The sequence below is a fragment of the Canis lupus genome, chromosome 24, assembly GCF_003254725.2.
Source record: "Canis lupus dingo isolate Sandy chromosome 24, ASM325472v2, whole genome shotgun sequence".
NCBI lineage: Eukaryota > Metazoa > Chordata > Mammalia > Carnivora > Canidae > Canis > Canis lupus.
In genome coordinates this window covers 18,975,205-18,996,303 of record NC_064266.1, presented here as the reverse complement: position 1 = coordinate 18,996,303, position 21,099 = coordinate 18,975,205, and the positions used below count along the sequence as shown (strand labels likewise).

Below are 21,099 nucleotides of genomic sequence, written 5' to 3'. Positions count from 1 at the left end.
TCCCTCTGGCCACAGAATTGTTATGCAAGTTGCTCTACACACACAGACACCTACTGCCCCTAACCTACACCCACATCAGATCTCACTTGCAAAGTTACTTCCTCCGGGAAGCCTTCCCTGCACCCTGGGTTCCATCACGTGATCTATGACCTGGTCTCATAGCAAAGCACTGTATATCCTTCTTTTCTTGCACTCATCACAGTTAGCAGTTATACATTGTTTTTATATGTCTTGTCCCCCCCACCCCACCAAAGACTGTAAGCTCAGTGAGTGTAGAGACCATGTCCACTTTTGTTCACTGTGCCTAGAACATGATGGCATTCAGTAAACATTTTTGAATGAATGAATGAATGAATGATGGACGTTTGGGTTGGGCAGTAAAGAGTACTAGGTAAGAGGGTAAGCATTGGAGACAGATTATTTGGACTCCAACTCAGCTGTGTGGCCTTGGATAGTGCCATAACCTCTCTGTGCCACCATTTCCCTATCTGTAAAATGGAACTAATAATACCATCTGTTTCGTGGGGTTGTTGTAAAGCTCAAATAAGGGACTCTGTAAAGGCTCCAAGCAAAGCCACACTCATAGCAAATCCTCCACATTAGCTATTATCATGACTACTGTCCTACTCTTTTGGCCAATAGAAGTATTGCTATAAGGAATATTCTTTTACATACATCTTGATACACTTTTTATGAAGATTGTAATAGATGAGATTCCTAGAAGTTGAATTGTTTATTTAGAAGGTGGATTTTTTTTAATTTTTGTGTATAGAGTAAGAGACAGATCTAATTTTGCACTTTTCCAAGTGGAGAGTCATGGGAGGCCAAAGGCCCTGTATGTTTCAGGGTCAGCAGAAATCAGACATTCAGATGGGATCAGAGACCACCAGCATTAACTTAAGTCAGGTAAAGGATATCTTGATGGACAGTTTTCACTGCTCCCTGTTGTTTCCCTTATCCGTCTGAGGCTCACTACAGGTTGCAGAGATTAGAATTGGGAAATCTTCTGGGTTTTGGTTTTTTAAAAAGATTTATTTATTTATTCATGAGATACACGAGAGCAAGGCAGGGACACAGGCAGAGGGAGAGGCAGGTTCCCTGTGAGGAGCCTGATGTGGGACTGGATCCCAGGACCCGAGGACCATGACCTGAGCCAAAGGCAGACTCTCAACCAAAGGCATCTCCTAGGGGAATCTTCTATATATTGTGTGCTCGAGCTTTCATTCCTGGTACTGTGGGAAGTCATGCCAGTAATACAACAGCTCTCAACCCTGCCCCCCACCCACAACAATTAAGCAGTCTATAATTGCCAATCTAGACTCGTTGTCTAGATGTCTTGTGTCTGGGTTTTTGTCATCAGATCAGCTGTGTTGTAGATCTAGGACTTTTCAATATAACACAAGGGCTTTCCCTGCAGTAGAGAGGCTTTCCAGCCCAGTGTCTCCCCAGCAGCAGGACACACCATGGCTTCTCACACTAGCCAGTTATCCCACACCATTTCTTATATAAGGGTCTATTTCCAGACTCTCCATCTAGTTCTGTAGCTGTTCCTTCATTCTATCACCATTGTTCATGTTTCTCAAAAAATCCTTGGATAGTCTCATCCAAGAAAACTTGAGCATCAAGTTGTCTAAGTTGTGCCCCAACCCTTGCAAAGCATTTGTCTATACACATGTGCACACACATCTGCTAGTGCATATTCATGTATACACTCTCACACACGTGTACATCCATTGGAAATTTCACTGGAATTATGTTGAACCTGCAGAAGAACTTGGAGGGGTTCCATTTGAATACTGAGTCTTCCCATCCTAGAACATGTGATACTGTTCCTTTTATTCAAGTTTCTTATGTTCTTTAGTAACATTTTATAGTTCCTCTGTATGGGTCTCACACCTTTTGTATTCCTTTGTTGCCACTGTCAAGAGGGCCTTATTTACTATATTTCTTCTGTTGGTTCCTCACAGTAAATGGTGAACTGAGAACTTCTAAGACAGATGGCTAAGCTGATTTCAGTTGCCATGTTACAGGCACAGTGCTAAATCAGACACTGTAAACAGCTCCCAGGCAGGGATTAGAATAAGCCAGGAGTTGTTTACAGGGTGTGGAGTACTCAGTTGGTCAATACCGTCTTTATTTGGTTTGGTTGCCGTATAGCATTGAATACTCAAGGGTTCCTCTTTTACCTCATAAATAGTATTGTTGAGTCATCTAGATTGGCCTACAGAATAACTTAAAGTGGCTAAAGGAAGGTGATATTGAAGTATCTTTTCAGCTGATCAACTCTTATCTGTTTCCGAAGGTTTAGTTTTCTCGGAAATGTCTTCCTTACTGCGTGTCTTACCAGGTTTGCACTGGTGATAAGGTTTGCCCAGGGGTTTGCAATTACTCAAAGGAGTTTTTGACCTTAGTGTTCGGTTTCTAAAGTCAAGATAGGATCCTATACTGCTTCCTTCTTTCCTTCCTTCCTTCTTTCCCTCCCTCCCTCCCTTTCTCTCTTTCTTCCTTCCTTTCTTCCTTCCTTCCTCCCTCCCTCCTTCTTTCCCTCCCTCCTTGTCTCTATCTTTCTTCCTATCTTCACTCCTCCCTTTTTTCTTTCTTTCTTTCTTTCTTTCTTTCTTTCTTTCTTCTTTCTTTCTTTTCCTTCCTTTCTTCCTTCTCTACCTATTGATACAACACTTTTATTGAGGTGTAATTGACATACTGTACAATCCACCCAGTTAAAGTGTGTGATTCAATGTTTTTTTTTAGTATATTCACAGTTGAGTGACCATCACTGTGATTACTTTTAGAACATTTTTACCATACTAAAAAAAAATTCTGTACATAATTAGTAGTCATTTCTATTTCTCTATAATCCTCCTCAGCCCCAGCAACCACAAATTTACTTTGTCTCTACATTTTCCTATTGCGCACATTTTGTATAAAAGGAATCATACGTTGCACAGCAAAGGATACAGTCAACAAAACTAAAAGACAACCTACAGAATGGGAGAAGATATTTGCAAATGACATATCAGATAAAGGGCTAGTTTCCAAGATCTATAAAGAACTTATTCAACTCAACACCAAAGAAACAAACAATCCAATCATGAAATGGGCAAAAGACATGAAGAGAAATCTCACAGAGGAAGACATAGACATGGCCAACATGCAGATGAGAAAATGCTCTGCATCACTTGCCATCAGGGAAATACAAATCAAAACCACAATGAGATACCACCTCACACCGGTGAGAATGGGGCAAATTAACAAGGCAGGAAACCACAAATGTTGGAGAGGATGCGGAGAAAAGGGAACCCTCTTACACTGTTGGTGGGAATGTGAACTGGTGCAGCCACTCTGGAAAACTGTGTGGAGGTTCCTCAAACAGTTAAAAATAGATCTGCCCTACGACCCAGCAATTGCACTGTTGGGGATTTACCCCAAAGATACAGATGCAGTGCAACGCTGGGACACCTGCACCCCGATGTTTATAGCAGCAATGGCCACGATAGCCAAACTGTGGAAGGAGCCTCGGTGTCCAACGAAAGATGAATGGATAAAGAAGATGTGGTTTATGTATACAATGGAATATTACTCAGCTATTAGAAATGACAAATACACAACATTTTCTTCAACGTGGATGGAACTGGAGGGTATTATGCTGAGTGAAGTAAGTCAGTCGGAGAAGGACAAACATTATATGTTCTCATTCATTTGGGGAATATAAATAATAGTGAAAGGGAATAAAAGGGAAGGGAGAAGAAATGTGTGGGAAATATCAGAAAGGGAGACAGAACGTAAAGACTGCTAACTCTGGGAAACGAACTAGGGGTGGTAGAAGGGGAGGAGGGCGGGGGTGGGAGTGAATGGGTGACGGGCACTGGGGGTTATTCTGTATGTTAGTAAATTGAACACCAATAAAAAATAAAAGAAAAAAAAAGGCTCAAGACAAAAAAAAAAAAGGAATCATACACTATGTGGTCTTTTGTGAGTAACTTCTTTCACTTCACATGATGCTTTTAAGGTTCATCCTCTATCACTACTTCATTTCTTTTTATTGCCAAATAATATCCCATTGTGTGGATTTACCACATTTTGTTTACCTATTCATGAGTTCATGGACATCTGGCTTATTTCTATTTTTTGGCTTATGAATAACACTACTATGAATATTCATGTACAAGTTTTTATCTGGATATATGTTTTCATTTTTCTTGCGTATACACCTAGGAGTATAATTGCTGGATCACATATATGATAACTGTTTATTCTTTTAAGGAACTACCAAACTATTTTCAAAAGTAACTGTACCATTTTCATTCCCACTAGCATTGTGTGAGGGTTCCTTGTCAACACTTGTTATTATCTTTATTTATTATTGTCTTTTTTGTTATAGCCGTCCTATTGTGGTGGGTAGGAAGCCATATCTCATCGTGGTTTTGATTTGCAATTCCCTGACATTTAAAACTATACTGCTACCTGAATGTGATATTTAAATGTCATCTTTTTTTCCCCCCTTGGAGCTACCCTGACTAGATTTGTGATGAGGTTTCATGCTTATTTTTTCCCTGCAGATTCCAGAAACCTGCACAACTAGACAACATGCCATGTGACCAGTTATTCTGGCATGAACAGTTGGACTTGAATACAGCCTCAGCAGGAAAGAAGCATCTAGAATGCATGTGGCTCATGATCAAAACAGAAAAGTGGTTATTTAGATATCTCAATTAACCATATATCCTTGTTACATATAACACTCAGAACTAAATGAAGAGATGAACTTTTTTCTAGAAGCCCTCATTAATGATTAATTTCTAGTGCCACATATGAAGAAAACAATTTTTTTAAGTTTTTATATATTTATTTGAGAGAGAGAGAGAGAGAGAGGGCACAAGCAGGGGGAAGGGGTTAAGGGAGAGAGAGAAGCAGACTCCCCACTGAACAGGGATCCTGATGTGGAGCTTGATCCCAGGACCCTAGGATCATGACCTGAGCGAAGGCAGATGCTTAACCAACTGAGCCACTCAAGCACCTGAAGAAAAAAAAATTAAGATTTTCTTTATTTTATTAGAGATAGAGAGCAGGGGGAGAGGGAAAGAGTCTTAAGCAGACTCCATGCTGAGTGGGGCTCGATCTCGAGACTCTGGGATCATGACCTGGGCTGAAACCATGAGTCCTTAACTCCTCAGAAGCCCCTCCTATGAAGGAAAATTTGATGTCTTATCTGACATGAAAATGCTGCCTTTGGTCTGGAAAGTCCTCACATGCTTGTTGGCCAAGATGGAAGTGTTCATAGTGGATGTTTAGGAGGAAGCATCATCAACAGTTGCTGAGCCCACGGGACAGGACCTATAGGACTCGCAGATCTAAAAGAAGAATCTACAAGGGGAAAAGAAAAGAGAAAACAAATATGAGTTGATAGGAGAGAGAGAAATGAGAGGATAAGCTAGTACTTTTGTCAGCGTTGGATGCTCTAAGATCTGAGTTGAAAGAGAACCAGAGAATACATTCACCAGAGTAATTCCTTGCTTGCTGTGTGACAGGCGCAAGGCTAACTGTGTCACACGGATGATTACATTTACTCCTCATGGCCCCCAGCCCCCATTTTACAGGTGAGGAAAATGAGGCCAAGAGAGATTATGTAACTTATCCAAAGTCCATACATGGCGTGGCATTTGAAACTAAGACTTTCTGGAGCATAACTACTCAGGACTCTGGGAGTTTTTGCAAGGTATTGAATGACAGATTATTCAAGTTTGGGTAGAAATGGAATTTGGGTGGAATTAAGAAGAAAATAGAAGTTTTTTAGTAAACTGCCAAGAAAAAGATCCACATTAGGCAAGGCTAGACTCAGGTATCAAAGAATTAAAACTGAGGATTCTCTTTTAAAAAAACAAAAAATAAACAAAGTAAGTCTTACAAAGAGTTGGATGTCTTTATAATTATATAGGAAATTCAGTTACCTACTTGTGCATGCAGGTATGAAAGTGTGCGTGAGCAGCCCTCTTGCCTCTCCTTTTGTAATCGGATCAACTCTCCCACCTGCAGAGATGATGAAAGACTAGTGATGTTCTGTTTTCCGGGGAGGAGTGAGGCTGATTCTGGAAAGACTAAAAAGAAACAAGTCTTAATTGGTCAACATTAAAGCTCTAGGAAGGAAGTCAATCTCTCGGATGTTGCCGGGTCTCGTGATTTACCTCCAGCTCATGATATTATCCTGTAAGGTGTGGTGGTGACAAAACTATGACTTGTAGCACCAAAAGGCCATGAAATCCCCCACCCCCCACGCCCATCACCCAGAGAACACAGGGTTTAGCACTTTGGGACCTTGGGAGTTTCCAGAGTAGAGCCGATTGGAGGAACCATTGCTTGTCCTAACAGCCCCTCCCTTAGCCACGTCTTTATGACTGAGACCACCTGGAGCCAGGGACTGGCTGGGAGAAAGAACAGATTCCTAGACTGCACAGCTTGGGAATAATAAAGATCAAAAGTCTCTAGTGCATCACTCCACCTGTCACATGGTAATTGGGGTTGCTTTGGATTCTGGCCAGGGTTGGAAGATTTGCCCTGTGTTTCTTTTACAGGCTTTTTGACCATCAGCCTTTGTTTCTTCTGTTGGGATTGGTCTCAGGATAATCCCAAGCCATCCACTATGGAGCAATCACGGAGTCAGAGGTGGTCAGAAAGTATAGGCATTTAGAGATCATGCAGTCATCACCAAGCGTGTTGTTAAAGCTCCCATAGACGGGAAGCTTGGCTTTAAGCACGCTACAGAGCTGGTAAGACGAAGTCACAAGACAAGTGTAGCTGTAGGAGCACACCTTCCTTGCACTACACCATTTTTTTTTTTTTTTTCTGAGAAGCTCCAGGATTTCTTTGAACATTTATTCAATGTTACATCTTCATTTGGAACTGTGACAGAGATTGGAGGTTGGCGAGGAGGATAGACAGGCCATGCAGATTTATAGCGTACCTCCCACCCCACCTCCTCCTGAGGGAAGGTGGCCCAGGGGTCCCCACGACCACCCCCGGGTTTGCTAATTTGTCAGAAGCACTCACAGGCCTCAACCTATAGTTGTATGAATCATGGGAAAGGATACAAAGCAGAATTAACGAAGGAAAAGGTACTCGGGGCAAGTTCCAGAGGAGACCAGAAGCCAGCTCCCAAGAGTCCTCTCCCACCAGCCTTACGCAGGACCTGCTTAATCCCTCCAGCAGCCAGTTGTGACAACACAGCTCAAACGCTGGCTGCAAGGGAAACTCACGGGAGACTTCACATCTAAGATTTGTACTGGAGGCCAGTCAGGGACCTAGTACACACCAAAATCCCAGGCTTGTAGGAGGAAGCCAGGTGTTGAGCACAGACCATGCTGTTGGCACAGAGTCCAGGCACAGTGAGCCCCCTTTGTCATGTCAAGGAAGTTTCCTGTCAGTGCTGGGAACTGGCTGCCAGTCAAGTTCACAGACACCAGCCAAGGGCCAACCTTGCAAAGCGGGTCTTTCTGAGGATAAGCAATCTCGGACCTGCTGTGTCAACACTTCTCTGCTCAGAAAGGAAATCACGTTTCATTCTCGATTCTGTGAGAGCCCAGTGCTGCTGTCAGCAAGGCGACTGTCATCATAGGCGCCAGACTCGCATTCCTAATAGGTGTCCTAGGATGCCTCAAAGCCCGTGTGTCCCAGGCTAAGCTCTCATCCCCCACATTCTATGAGTGAACAGCTCCTGCTCTCCTCCCTGCACCAAAGTTATCCTTAACTTCCACCTCTCTTCTACCCTCCACAACTAACTAGTTGCCACGTCCTCCCGTTTGTACTGCATATGCGTCCAGCAACTTCTCCTCATCCCTGTTGCCACTTACTCTAGGGCAGTACTTTCTTTCTTCTTTCTTTCTTTTTCTTTCTTTCTTTCTTTCTTTCTTTCTTTCTTTCTTTCTTTCTTTCTTCTTTCTTTCTTTCTTCTTTCTTTCTTTTCTTTCTTTCTTTTTCTAGGTCTTTCCCTACAATTACTCGCTCTCTCTGTCTTTGTCCCAGCCGCTATCCATAACGTGCTGCTGCCAGGGTTCTCCTCACCTTTTCTTTTCCTTAAAAACCATTTTTTCCCATTTTTTGTTTGAAGCAGTCTGACTCTCTAAACTGTTTCTTTTACTTGGAAAAGTGATACAGGCACATGATAAAAATTCAAATTAGGAAGGGTATGCAGTTTTCGCAAAGTAAGCTCTCTCACTTGGCATTCCCAGTGTCCTTCCCTGGAGACTGACAGTTTGTTGCATATCCTTCCAGAATGTTCCCTGCCTATACAAGCATGTGTGGACATCCTTAAAACACACAGGCTTTGTACACTTCCCACGTGAATGAAAGTACACTGTACACACGGTCCATGCTTTGCTCTTTTTGCTTCATATGTTACCTTAGAAACTTTTCCTTATGTGATCTTTTGCATTTTTCTCTAGGTTCTAGCGTATGAGTATGATTTATGTAAACTGTTCTCTCTTGATGGATATTTCGGTTACTTCTAGGCTCTTGTTATTCTATTTTTTAAAAGATTTTATTTATTTGAGAGAAAGAACACGCGCGACCACACAAGCAGGGGGAGCCCCAGAAGCAGACTCCCCAGTGAGCAGGGAGTCCAATGAGGGGCTCGATCCCAGGACCCTGGGATCATGACCTGAGCCAAAGGCAGATGCTTAACTGACTGAGCCACCCAGGTGCCCTAGGCTCTTGCTATTCTAAAGAGCTATCCTTGAAGACACAGATCTAATCTCTGTCCTTCCCTGACTCAGGTCTCCCACATAACTTCCACCTTTTACACCTTTACCCCTAACTGAGCCCCAGAGATGCAGATAGATCTGCTTGGGGTTCCAAGTAGAACGGTGATGATGGAACTGGTAAGTGATTACAATTTTTTTATTTAAAAATTTCATATTAAGACAACAATTCTATCATGGCGTAAAATGTGGAATCCTCATGAATTTTGCAGATGGTGGTGGAGGCTTCTTTAAGTGATGCTCCCAGAGCCCCCATGGCACATGTTCTCCTTTCTTCCCTTAGAGGTCATTAGCAGAATGGTCTAGAACCCAAGTCCACAGGATACAGTCAGAACTTTTTGGCACAGGTGTGCCTGCTATTTCTCCCCTTGTGCTCTGTGTTTCGTACATACAGAACTACTTACCATTCCCTATTGCCTTTGCAGGGAAGGTTTCTGTCCTTTTCCATCTGGTATACTGCTCTTCCCTAGAGAAGCAGTGTAACCTGGTGCTGAAAAGCATGTACTCTAGAGCCAGGCCACCCACCTATGCCACCTTTCTAGTTGTGTGATCTTGGGCAAGTTACTTAACCTCTCTGAGCTTCACTGAATGGATTTGTAAAAGGCAAGTACTCAAAGTACCCAGTAAAATTGTAGTGAGGTTTAAGTGGTTTCATATACATAAAGTGCTTACTTAGAACAGCACTTGGTACATAGTAAACACTATATAAAGGTACTACTATTCATGTTATCGTTATTTTTATTATTCAAGATCCAGTTTCCATGATTCTTCTGGGTTCCTTCTTTGAAGGTATTTGCAAGTTACTTACTCTTCCATTTAGGCAATGCTCTCATGGAGAGATGGGACCCTGCCTTATTTATCTTGACAACCCCTCTTTGATACATGGTAGATAATTTGTTGATGTTGTATAGATATTCACTAAATGAGATCATAATTATAACAGTAATGGCCTGAATTCTTACATCTGCTCTCATTTCCTTGTCCTGTAAATTTGTTTATGCAGCAACTGATGATTTTTTTTGTCCTAGGAGGGCTTTTCACATCCTCAGTAGGGTTCATAAGTGAAAACTTCACTGCAAAAACCATTTACATTAAACCAGTGTTTCTCCAACCACGTTTGTGCTCATAGTTATTCTCCAAAAAACAAATTCCAGAAATAAATGTTTGGGAAACACTTGCTTGCACAAAATTGACCATATACCATTACCATCTTCTCAAATCTTTTACTAGGCTAATTTAAGGGTGGAGGGAGAGAATGTGCAATAAAATTAGCAAATTTCTTTTCTTTCCCCAAAGATCTTATCTATTTATTCATGAGAGACACACAGAGAGAGACAGAGACATAGGCAGAGGGAGAAGCAGGCTACCTGCAGGGATCCTGATGCGGGACTCGATCCCAGGACCCCGGGATCATGACCTTAGCCACCCAGGCACCCCAAATTAGCAAATTTCTTAACTCTTTCTGACTAGAGGGCCTTTTTCTCAGAACATTATCAAGAGCTAGTGGGACTAGTTCTATGGAATGTGGTTGATGAAAAACTGTACTAACTTATACCCATTCTCTCTGCATGCAGACTAGTCTGGGGCTTGGCGACTGCGATTATGGGGCCATTTAACTGCCATATGTGGACCCTAGGCCTGTAGAGCATCTGTATCTTTCTCCTAGAACGTTTAGCAAAGAGTAACTGTGGCAGCTCATTTCTCCATTCGGGACAGATTTACGGAGCTTCTGCTGCATGCCCTGACTTTGAAGGAAACAGGACTCTTGCCACCAGAGAACCATCTGGGGGCTGAGCCCAGAGGCCTGGTATGAAGATGGGGGCAGAGCGAGGCCCTCTACTGGCCACACTGGGAGCTCAGACGAGGAAACGAGTGTCTCTGGTCCAGACCTCTCAAGGTATAGGGCGAGAGAGGGGGAGATTGAAGTCTAGGGGGAGGTAATAGAAAACATTCTTTTGTGTTCAAACAGCTAGTTGGAAACAGCCTAGAAGCAGTATTTTTCCACTGCATCTCACTGCCTCTGAAGTTCAAGTGCCTGAATCAGAGAAGCATGCACAAGGATGAGAGTGGCCTGGGAAGAATTTATTTCATGTAGTTTGCCTGGAGGTTCTTAAACTTGTTGAGGGCCATCACAGGTTGGATATCTTTCCCACTTCCATCTGCCTATACATGATCCCAGATCGTATTTATTTATCCATGGGTGTTTGACTTTTAAACAGCACAGGCTTCAAATGCATGAGGCTGCTTCTATGTGGATTTTTTCCCCCAGTAAAATAGTACCGCACTGAAAATGTATTTTCTCTGCCTTATGATTTTAGGGACATCGCATTTTCTCTAGCCTACTTTTTCATGAGAATATAGTACATAATACGTACAGCATACAACATAGGCACCAAGTAACTTTTTATGTTATCGGTAAGGCTTCTAGTCGTCAGCAGGCTATTTAGTAAATTTTTTGAGGAGTCCAGAGTTCTATATTGCAGATTTTTGACTGCACACAGGGCAGCACCCCTCCCCTCTGCATCATTCAAGGGTCAACTGTATATTTACCTTCTTATTGCTTTCATCTTCGGGCATTCTCAGTGAAGATGTTTGTGGCCTGACGTGTACTGCCATCAAAGCAGGGTGCTTGGAGCAGCCAGAGGGCCCTAGCTGCGGTTTGCCAGCCTGAAAACTGGCTGCGGAAGAAAGTGGCCTAGTAAGGGTAGTGCCAGCAGAATGGGAGTGAGTTTGCGGTACTGTGGTTCCTGATGTTCCACATAAACACTAAGCAAACAGGAATGTAATATGCGCACTGCTGATTAGAATGAATAGGCCACCCACTGTTGCCCAGGGCTCCTTACCAGCCACCAAGCCTGCTCAACCAGGGCTCACGGCACGCTCACTGAGGCTCTTGGTGTTTAGTGCCAAGAATTAACACCAACTCTGCAAGATCTCCCTTCCCTCAACACCTCCTCTTGGCCTTCTGAATGAGGTCTGCACATACACTAGGAGCCCCACAGGGGTTCTCTCACCCCGGCCAAGCTGCCTTTCTATCACTCTTCTGACTTCCCTCTGTCCTTGCTCCCACTCTGCTGAGTACATGCCCCATGCTTTCCCCATCCTGAAGTGTCAGCCTACACTGGTCTTGCCCGCTGTGTCTGCTTGGTAAAATCTGATGGCTTCTGCAAGGCCTGTGAACCTGTAAGGTTTGGGTTCAACTGCTCTCTTCCCATCTAGGAGAAGTTCTGCTCCACTGGCTGAATTAAATGGGATTCATCTCATGCAACAGTTCAGGAGCAGGCCCTTTATGGCTGGTATGGATGCTCCATCCTGGGCTCCTTTCAGAAACCAGCTCTCTCTGTCAGCTCTTTTCCACCTGCTGTCATGAGAGCAGCTATAATCTGAGCACTTCCTAAGTTCTAGGCAGGAAGAAAGAAGAGGTAGAAGCTGCCCTCAAAGGAACATGTTTCTGTCTCCTTGACTGGAAAGGAGTCACCTAGCCACCCCCAACTGCAAGGGAGTCAGGGAAGCTCTTTAGCTCTCTAGCCTCCAAGGGCCAACTAGAAGGAAGTTTGAATGGGCTGTCAAGTGATTTAACCTGTTTTAAGTATTACCTCCTCCCTGAAGCCTTTTTCAAGCATCTTAAACTTCCTGTGCTTTTATCTAGCAGGTGTGAACCTTTTTAGAGCCCTCATATTTTGCTTCGTGTTAGGTACTTGCTTAACTTTTCTTCTGGATGATAAGCTTAAGGATGACAAACACACCCTTCACATCCTGGTCCCCCTTGTAGCTGCTTTTGGGTCGATTCATGATTTCTGCCTCTTTCTCTTGTGTCCTTCCTCCTTCTCCCCCTTTCCTGAAATGCACATTAAATAGTCCACCAACGTGTGTTGATTGAAACTGAGTTGAGGGGATCCCTGGGTGGTGCAGCGGTTTAGCGCCTGCCTTTGGCCCAGGGCGCGATCCTGGAGACCTGGGATCGAGTCCCATGTCGGGCTCCCGGTGCATGAAGCCTGCTTCTCCCTCTGCCTATGTCTCTACCTCTCTCTCTCTCTCTGTGTGACTATCATAAGAAAAAAAAAAATTAAAAAAAAAAAAGAAACTGAGTTGAATTGGGGATGCCTGGGTGGCTCACTTGGTTAGGTGTCTGACTCCTGGTTTGGGCTCAGGTCATGACCTCAGGGTCATGGAATCAAGCCACACATTTGGTTCTGTGCTCAGCGTGGAGTCCTCTTGGGATTTTCTCTCCCTTCCCCTCTGCTCCTCCTCACCACTCGTGCATGCTCATGTTCACGCTCTCTCTCTCTCAAATAAATAAATAGATAAAATCTTGAAAAAAATAAACTGAGTTGAGTTAGAAGGGAGAATAGTGGTGTGGTTATTGGAAAGGTGTTGGATGTGGGTGTTGGATTAGGTGGCCTGAATTTGAATCTTGCTTTAACTGTGTGATTTTGTATGAGTGGCAAGGCTTTCTTCACCCTAGTTTCCTCATCTGCAAGATTAAGGGATTAATTTAGATGGTCTCAAAGGTTTTTTCTAGCTTTAAGAACTTGAGGACTCAAGGATGGACTTGATTAGCTGCCCGAGGGCACTGCAAGGAGCCCATCCAGGCCCAGTGAGAGCCAATAGAACAGGAAGCACAGAAGTCCAGCACCTCTCACTCGATGAACAGTGTGTGAGTGCAGGCCAAGCCCAAGGGGCCAGATGGTGAATGGCAACATGTAAAAAAGACTGGGTTAAGAAGCTGGAAGAGGTCAGTGAAGAGCAATCTGGGGAGACCATGTCTCAGGAAGCTGGAAATTCTAATCCCCAAATCTTGCAGCCCTCTAAATCTCAAGTCCTGATGACAAGAAGAGGACTCTCATGAAGACCTCCTTTGGGTTTGGGGAAAGTAGAGAGTCTCATGTCTGGCATCTTCTGTCACATGGAATGGTGATGGGTCGGTCACCAGTGTGTCTGTCTACAATTCCCACATGGGATGGGGAAGCAAGACTTATAGGCTAGAGACCCAGGTCTACCCTTGTGTTTCACTGAACAAGTATATTGTCCTCTCTGGGCTTTAGAGCCTATCTATGGAAGCTAGATAGGCACTGGCATACATCACTAATTTTTAGATCGTTAAGACTAGAACAAAAACAGATTAAAAGCTCGAATAGGTTTCTCAAGCAGCAAGCCATCCTCTTGGCAAGAAACACTTCATGACTTGTGGAGGCCTTGAAGCATCTCTGAAGACTCCTGTGGATGCAGGGAAAATCATGAGACTAGGTAACCCTTGAGCTCCTTCCCAGCTCACTGACCATGTGTCTTTTTCTGATGATGGTGACATCTCCCCCAACCCCTCCCCCCACATTTTCCATCTACTATAGTTCGACCCCACCTGGTATTTTTTTTTATAAAGAATGGAGATTTCATTTTATTTTTTTAAAAAGACTTTTATCTATTTATTCATGAGAGACACAGAGAGACAGAGACATAGGCAGAGGGAAAGGCAAGCTCCTTGTGGGAAGCCTGATGCAGGATTCGATCCCAAGACCCCAGGATCACGCCCTGAGCCAAAGACAGACGCTCAACCATTGAGCCACCTAGGTGGCCCCCAATTGGTATTTTTACAAAGAGATAATTGAGTTAAGAAGGTATCATCATAATGCGTGATTTCAGGCTGACTGGTTCCACCTCTACTCTTTGCTTGTTCCTGTCCAGTCCTTGTCCTCCTCATCAAAGTTTTTATTTGTCCTTCTCCACCCCAATCATCCCTTTGTCATTACCACAGACACTCACTCATGAGAAGCAGTGATAAATCCTGCTGTTCCTACCCTGGTCTCCTCTGTATGGTGACTCACAGGGAGGCAGCAAAGCCGATGCTAGAAAGAAATCCTGCACCTGGGTGAGACTGTCGATTCTAGTCGATGCCTCATCCCAGAGCTGGAAATTGCTGACTCGAAAGTCTTATTTTTGTTGTCTCTCAGGGGAAAGACCTTTTGAGGTTGGTTTCATAAGGGACCTCCCAGACCAGTTTCACTAGGGTTCTCCAAGCCGAAATTTGTCATTCTTCTTTCTCCTATTTCACCTTGTTAATAACAGTGACAATGACATGGATACTCAACTCTTATTATTTGCAGTGTCTATTAGGTGCCTGGGCTAGAGACTCCACATCCCTTATCTTTAGTCCTCATATCTTTAGAAAGTAGTGATTAGTGGCCCACTTTGCAGGTGAGTAAATCTCGTGGAAATTAAGTCATTTGTTCAAAGTTTCCAGGCTAGTAAGAAGCAGAGCCTAGACTCAAACTCAAGTCCATCTATTCCGATACTCACATTCTGTCCACCTCCTTATAAAGAGACAGCATGCCATTTCTGGGTATCAAAGCTTTGTGACAATTTTGATAAGCAAGAGGGAAAAAGGGAATGAGCAGAGAAAAAGCTTATAATGTTGAAACTATTATGATGTTACTTGGAAATTGAGAACAGACTGTAAAGTCAAATCTCATTTCTGAGGAGAAACCACAGATCGACACAGGTACAAGCACGTGACTTTGTGTAAGTCTTTTGAGCCCTCTGCCCTGCAAGTCCCTATCTGTGAATGGAAGCATCAGGCTCCCTGTAAGCAGATCATCTGCCTACTTGGAAAATGCAGTCATCTTCTCAAAGATTTGTAAAAATGAATATAAAGCTGATGATGCATAATTATTATTAGCTCTAATAATAGTTTAGATCTACAAAGTGCTTCGCCATTTATAAAGTTCACTTCCATCCATTAGCTCATTTAATCCTCCAGACAGCCCCATGAGGCAGGTGTTGTCAGGCTAGCACTTTTAGCTAAGAATAGATCGATGACTTCTTGATTGAACCCCTTCTTTGTGCCAAGGTATTCTTGGATCTGGGTGGCATACAGAGGTGACTAAAATAGAGATTGCACATGGTTTTTATCATGTTTTATTTTCATTATCTTCCCACAACACATTTATCCTGAGATGAGATCATCCCTTCCCCCACTCAAAAAATGACAAGAAAGTGAAAAATTCAGACCATGCCCTTTTAAAGTACATCAAAGTCCAGGAGCAAAGACAAGTGTGCATAGTATACCAACATACACTACAGGGAAGTTTTATTGAAGAAGTATGAACATATGGCACAGGTTTGATTCCAGGAGCAGGAAGCCTTTAAACACTCTGTAAGAGACACCTGGGTGGCTCAGTGGTTGAGTGTCTGCTTTTGGCTCAGGGCGTGATCCCGGAGTCCCAGAATCAAGTCCCACATTGGGCTCCCTGCGGGGAGTCTGCTTCTCCCTCTGCCTGTGTCTCTGCCTCTCTCTCTGTGTCTCTCATGAATAAATAAATAAAATCTTAAAAAAAATAAACACTCTGTGAGTTAGGAGCAATAATAATCCTTATCCTGGCTGCCTCACAGAGTTGTTACGGAAGTCCAGCACACTTCACGGAAGCTCTCAGATCCTGTATGTCCGGTAAAAAATGATCATTTCCACCCATGTTTCCCAGGTAGAGTTGAGAGTGCTGGTCATTCTATTCCCCTGGGCTGGGGGTCAGCTGAGGACTGTCCTCCTGAACAGTTCTGTGAGCCCTCACACTCACGTTGGGTGTGACAGCCCCAGCAGCCACTAAATTCGGTGCTTTATTGATTTATTCACTGCTTTATTGATTCTCTCCCTCACTTTCCTCATCTTTCTGTCCTATGCTCTCTTTTTAATTCCTGTAAATCCCTTTCATACTTCCTGTTCTTTTTCCATACAGTGTTGGTGTGTGCAAGACCACCTTGTGTTCCATGGCTTGTTAGAAGGACTCACATATAGCTGTGCTCACAGCTGTGACTTACTACAGCAAAAGGACACAGAACCAGACCAGCGCAGGGAAAAGGTGCAGGGAGCAAAGTCAGGAGAAGAGCCGACAGGAGCCTTCAGAAGTGTGATGTGGTCACACGGGATGCACTTAATGCTGCCCTAACACAGCAAGTGTGAAACGCTGTCTACTGGGGAAGCTCACCTGACCCTAGGGGTGCAAGATTTTTCATCTGGAGTCAGTCACATAGGGACCTCTGCCTGGCATGTACCAAAGCTCTAGTCTCCCAGAAGGAGAGATGGTCAGCGTAAACCACACTGTACAAACAGCAAGCACAGGGAAGCCACTCCTCATTTCTGGAATAGTAAGAACCCTCCCCCAAATCCATATACCAGCGCCAGTCAAGGACCAAACTTGTGAAGACTTTCTGAAAATGGCAGTCTCAGGTCTGCTCTGTTCACTTCGTGTTCTGCATGGCCCTCAGCCAAGGCATCTTTACAGCAAAATTATGGTCACCCATGCAGCAGGAAGAGACCACCCTGTGGTACTGAACGCACTCATGGGTTCTGGACTTTGGGGTTCTGGGGTTTGGAGTTCCAGACTTTACCAGTTAAGACACAGCCTGATAATCAAAGGGTCTATCTTTAAGACCCACGTGGCCTTCTCCTTACGTTAGTGTGACCCTTTTGGACTGGCCCGAGGTATGGCACAGCCCTGGACAGTTCACTGAAGCTCATCTGAAGGTTTTCCGGGGCCGAGGTGGTGACAGGAGGCACGCATACAAGGAGTACACATTGTCCTCCTGGAAACAAAGAGACGACAGAGTCAAGAAGCTTGGGTTACCAGGGACCCCAGCGTTGGTCTCCTTTCCTGGGCATTCTGGCCACAGGCTCCCAGCCCCATCCAATTAATTCAGTTCAGTCCTGGATTTTGAGGGCCTGCTGGAGGCTGTCAGTTACCAAAGGTTTGTAGTCTGTGACTCCAGTTCAAGTGTAGAGGCATCTGGAAGGGTTCTGTGTTTAGCTGGGAAGCACGGGGCTGCCTCCTGCTGCTGTCCCTGTCAGGCTGTCAGCTGTGATCAGATGCTCAGCGGGAAGTGTGAGCTGAAAGCTTCCCGGCAGCTTGCAAAGGCAGCTCAGGGTGTTTTCCTTCAGAAAGAGGGGGAAGCTTCTTTTCAGAGACAGTTCTGAAAAACAGAGCATTAATGCTCCCTGAACCTCCCTGGATGCTGGCGCTTTTGTTGTTGTTGTTTTTCTGCCGTTTTTAAACTTACTGTGTCCCATTTAGCAATCATAACTTTACATTTTAAAATCGTCCCCAACTAGCATCCAAAAGTTCTCCTGGAAGGGTTGCATGCAGGAGGAACACAAACATTCTCATAGAAAAAGTTTTCCATACAACTGAACCAAAAAGAAACTTCTGGAACTGGTCAGGTTGAAATCCTGAATTTTCAACAGTGTTCTAAATGGGTTTACATAACATCCCATCCCTTTTATCCTAATCTATCCAGAGAGCAGCCTTTTCTGGAGCAGCATTTTATAATAAAAAATGCCTCACAAGATACATGCCCCAGGAGCCAGGAAGTGCACAGTTGCAAACTGAGCCTGACCAGGGAGCATGTCCCAGAGGTGGTCCAGAGTCCCATCTGTCAGAAGAGGGCAAAGGAGTCACAGGCCCTATGATGTGCCTTCCCCAGACTTGTAGCTTCCTGCGATAATCTCATGTTAGAATGCAGCTGGTCTCTGCATCAGACGAACAGATCCTCTCAGTAGCTGATTTCAGATGTCCCATCAGAGCCTAAAGTCTTTCCTGGGGACATTTCTGTGGACGCTGACAGTCCAGCCAGATCCATGATGTCCTCATAATTTAGGATCCCAAAGGAGTGCCCCAGACCTGCACCAGACCCAGCGGCCTAGAGATCTTGCTTTATTTGGGCCTGTGGGCAGCCTTTAATTTAGTTCAGCTCGGCTGAGGCTTAAATGGCTCAGAGCAGAATCAGGTTTCAGCTCACAGTCTGGTCCAGGCAATTAGGATCAGTGAATTCAGGACTACTAGCAGGTCTAAGGCATTTCTTTGGCAAGCAAAAAAGGCCAATGCTGGAGGGCCAGAGGCCTGGGTTCCCAGCCCAGGTGACAAGCAGGGCTTTCTGTCTTGTCAGCGTAGAGTTCAAGTTGACCCACTCAAAAGCATGCACAGCTGGCAAGAAAGTCACTAGCCTGTGAGGGTCAGCGTTTACAAGATCGGATATGATTCACAGGAGGTCATCAGTTACTAAAAACAGCTTTTTAAAACTCCAAGTGTGTGTTCAGCTGGTGAGTGCCTCTGCCTCTTCCTACCAGTTGCTTCTCCTCAGAGGCTCCAGCAGGCGAAAATCATAGTAAAAATTATCAGTATGGAGACGTATTCTGTTTTAATATCCAAAGAGTTGAAATTCTAATTTGCTCATCAGTGACAAAAAAGCAAGGAACTTGGCCTTACTAAATACTTCCCCCCTCCTCCCAGTTTCCTTGATTGGGATGATCTCTCTAACATTGATGAAATTACAAGCCTATAACACTTCCCCACTTTTGCCCACTCAGAGGCCAGAGCAGCAGAATCCAAAGTCATTCTAAAACCTTCCCCTCCCTGTTTTTTTCTCATTGCAAATAAACTCTGATCCTAAGCAGTGAATCCAGCATTTACAGAGTTAACATTACAGCTGGTGGGGAGATCTTGGCTGGAATGTGAGGTGGGTATGGGCCTGAAGAAATGGTTGACCACCCTCCCCACTTTTTTTCCTCCAATTTTAAGTTTTGTTCCTGGGAACTCATTTCTTCTAGATTACCATTGTGGTGGTGGGTACACTACTGTACATTTTTCTTTTCTTTTTTTTTACTGTACATTTTTCAAAACTCATCAAATTGTACACAGATTTGGTGAATTGTATTGCATTATGAATTATAGCTCAATAAATAATATGACTTATGGAGAGAGAAGATCGCCTTCTCTATCCTATCATAAATTATTTTCTGTTGTCTGAAATGTAGATGTGGAACCAAAGCAGGTTCTGACCTGCTTTCTTTTAAATATAAATTTTATTGAGGTTTAATACACATCCAGAAAAGTGCATAACCATTAGTGTACAGCTCAATAAATTTTCACAAAAGTAGAGGCAGTAGATGAATACATCTCTGTAACCACCATCTAGGGCAAATTTTTTGCCCCCCTCCCTTGGCAAGCTCACTTTTTAGAATAGCTAGTCCTCTATTCCTCCCACTTGGGGGAGAAAACCAAACCAAAGGCATCACCCAGGCTGCTGTTGGCCCCTCGTTTTAGCCTGCACTCCCAAAAGCAGCCAGAGGAGCCAGCAAGTCAGTTCTTACAAAGTGGGAGCTGTCATTTTCAGATTGCTGGATGATTCTTTGTGACAAGCAGTGGCTCAGCCTCTGCATCTATACCACCTGCCTCTCCACAGCCACCGTGACACCAAATAGTCCTCATCTCCTGCCCTTTTGTCCTTCCTTTTCTCAAAAGGTATTTCAGTCAGGGTCTTTTTTTTTTTTTTTTTAAGATTTTATTTATCTATTCATGAGAGACAGAGAGAGAGAGAGGCAGAGACACAGGCAGAGGAAGAAGCAGGCTCCATGCAGGGAGCCTCATGTGGGACTCGATCCCAGGTCTCTGGGATCACACCCTGGGCCAAAGGCTGGCAATAAACGACTGAGCCACCCTCAACCAGGGTCTTTTTAGGCAAAGTCAGTGAAGGGAAGGAAGAGTGGCGCAGGGGCCAAAACATAGAGGAAACGCGTGCCAGCCTCCAAATCTCCCAGGGAAGTCGGGCAGGTCATCCTTAATTCCTCCAACCAGGAGCTGTGACAGCAGTTCTGAAACGTTGTCTTGAGGGGAGCTTACCTGCATCCAAGACCCCACGCTTTTATTGGGGGGTCAGTCACATGGGCACTCCCCTTCCCCAGCATGGGCCAAAACTAAGACTCCCAGAAGGAAAGCTTTAACCACGTGATTTATATGGTTTAGCACAGTGAGCCCCTCATAATAATATCATAATGAATAGAAAGAAAGAAATCACAGAATGCCCTGAACTTGTACTTGGAGATCATTCACTCAAGGCCCAACCTTCCGCTGCAGGACGGTCCCATCAGTTTATGTAGTGAGCCCTATATTTTAACCTTTTAAAGTAGCATAGCTCTTTATTCAAAGGAAGCCCAACTAAAGCACAAAAGTAGAGGCAGTATGGGCAGAGTGAGTTGGGGGTCACCACCCCACTCCCTCTTACTCGTGCCATTCCACAGAGCGCTGGTGGAAACCATCGATTTGGGACCATCTCATTTTTCTTCCAGTTGGAGAAAGCAAAGGCTCGGCTAAGGTTCTGCGATCTTAGATACAGAACCCATTTATTTGGAGACCCAGCTCATTTTGTTACTAATATTGTTGTTAGTAAATTCTACTAAGTGCCTCTTGAACAAAATGGATTAAAGCCAACGTTTCCCAGTAATACCTCCAAATTCTCAAGACTCATTCTCAAGACAGAAAATAAATAAGCAAATGGCCTGGCTTTTGGGAAATTCTCCCAAGCATGC

At 44.1% G+C, this 21,099-nt stretch overlaps 1 long non-coding RNA gene across 1 annotated transcript in view; it reads right to left on the bottom strand.

The window, feature by feature from the left end:
- Window positions 1-4,855: 4,855 nt before the first annotated feature.
- Window positions 4,856-21,099, bottom strand: part of LOC112673698 (uncharacterized) — a 34,843-nt gene continuing 18,599 nt past the window's right edge. The window contains exons 2-3 of the long non-coding RNA XR_003144981.3: window positions 5,953-6,095; window positions 4,856-5,364 (exon numbers count right to left, since the gene is read on the bottom strand). This is a non-coding gene — a long non-coding RNA (uncharacterized LOC112673698). The remainder of the gene's footprint in view (window positions 5,365-5,952; window positions 6,096-21,099) is intronic.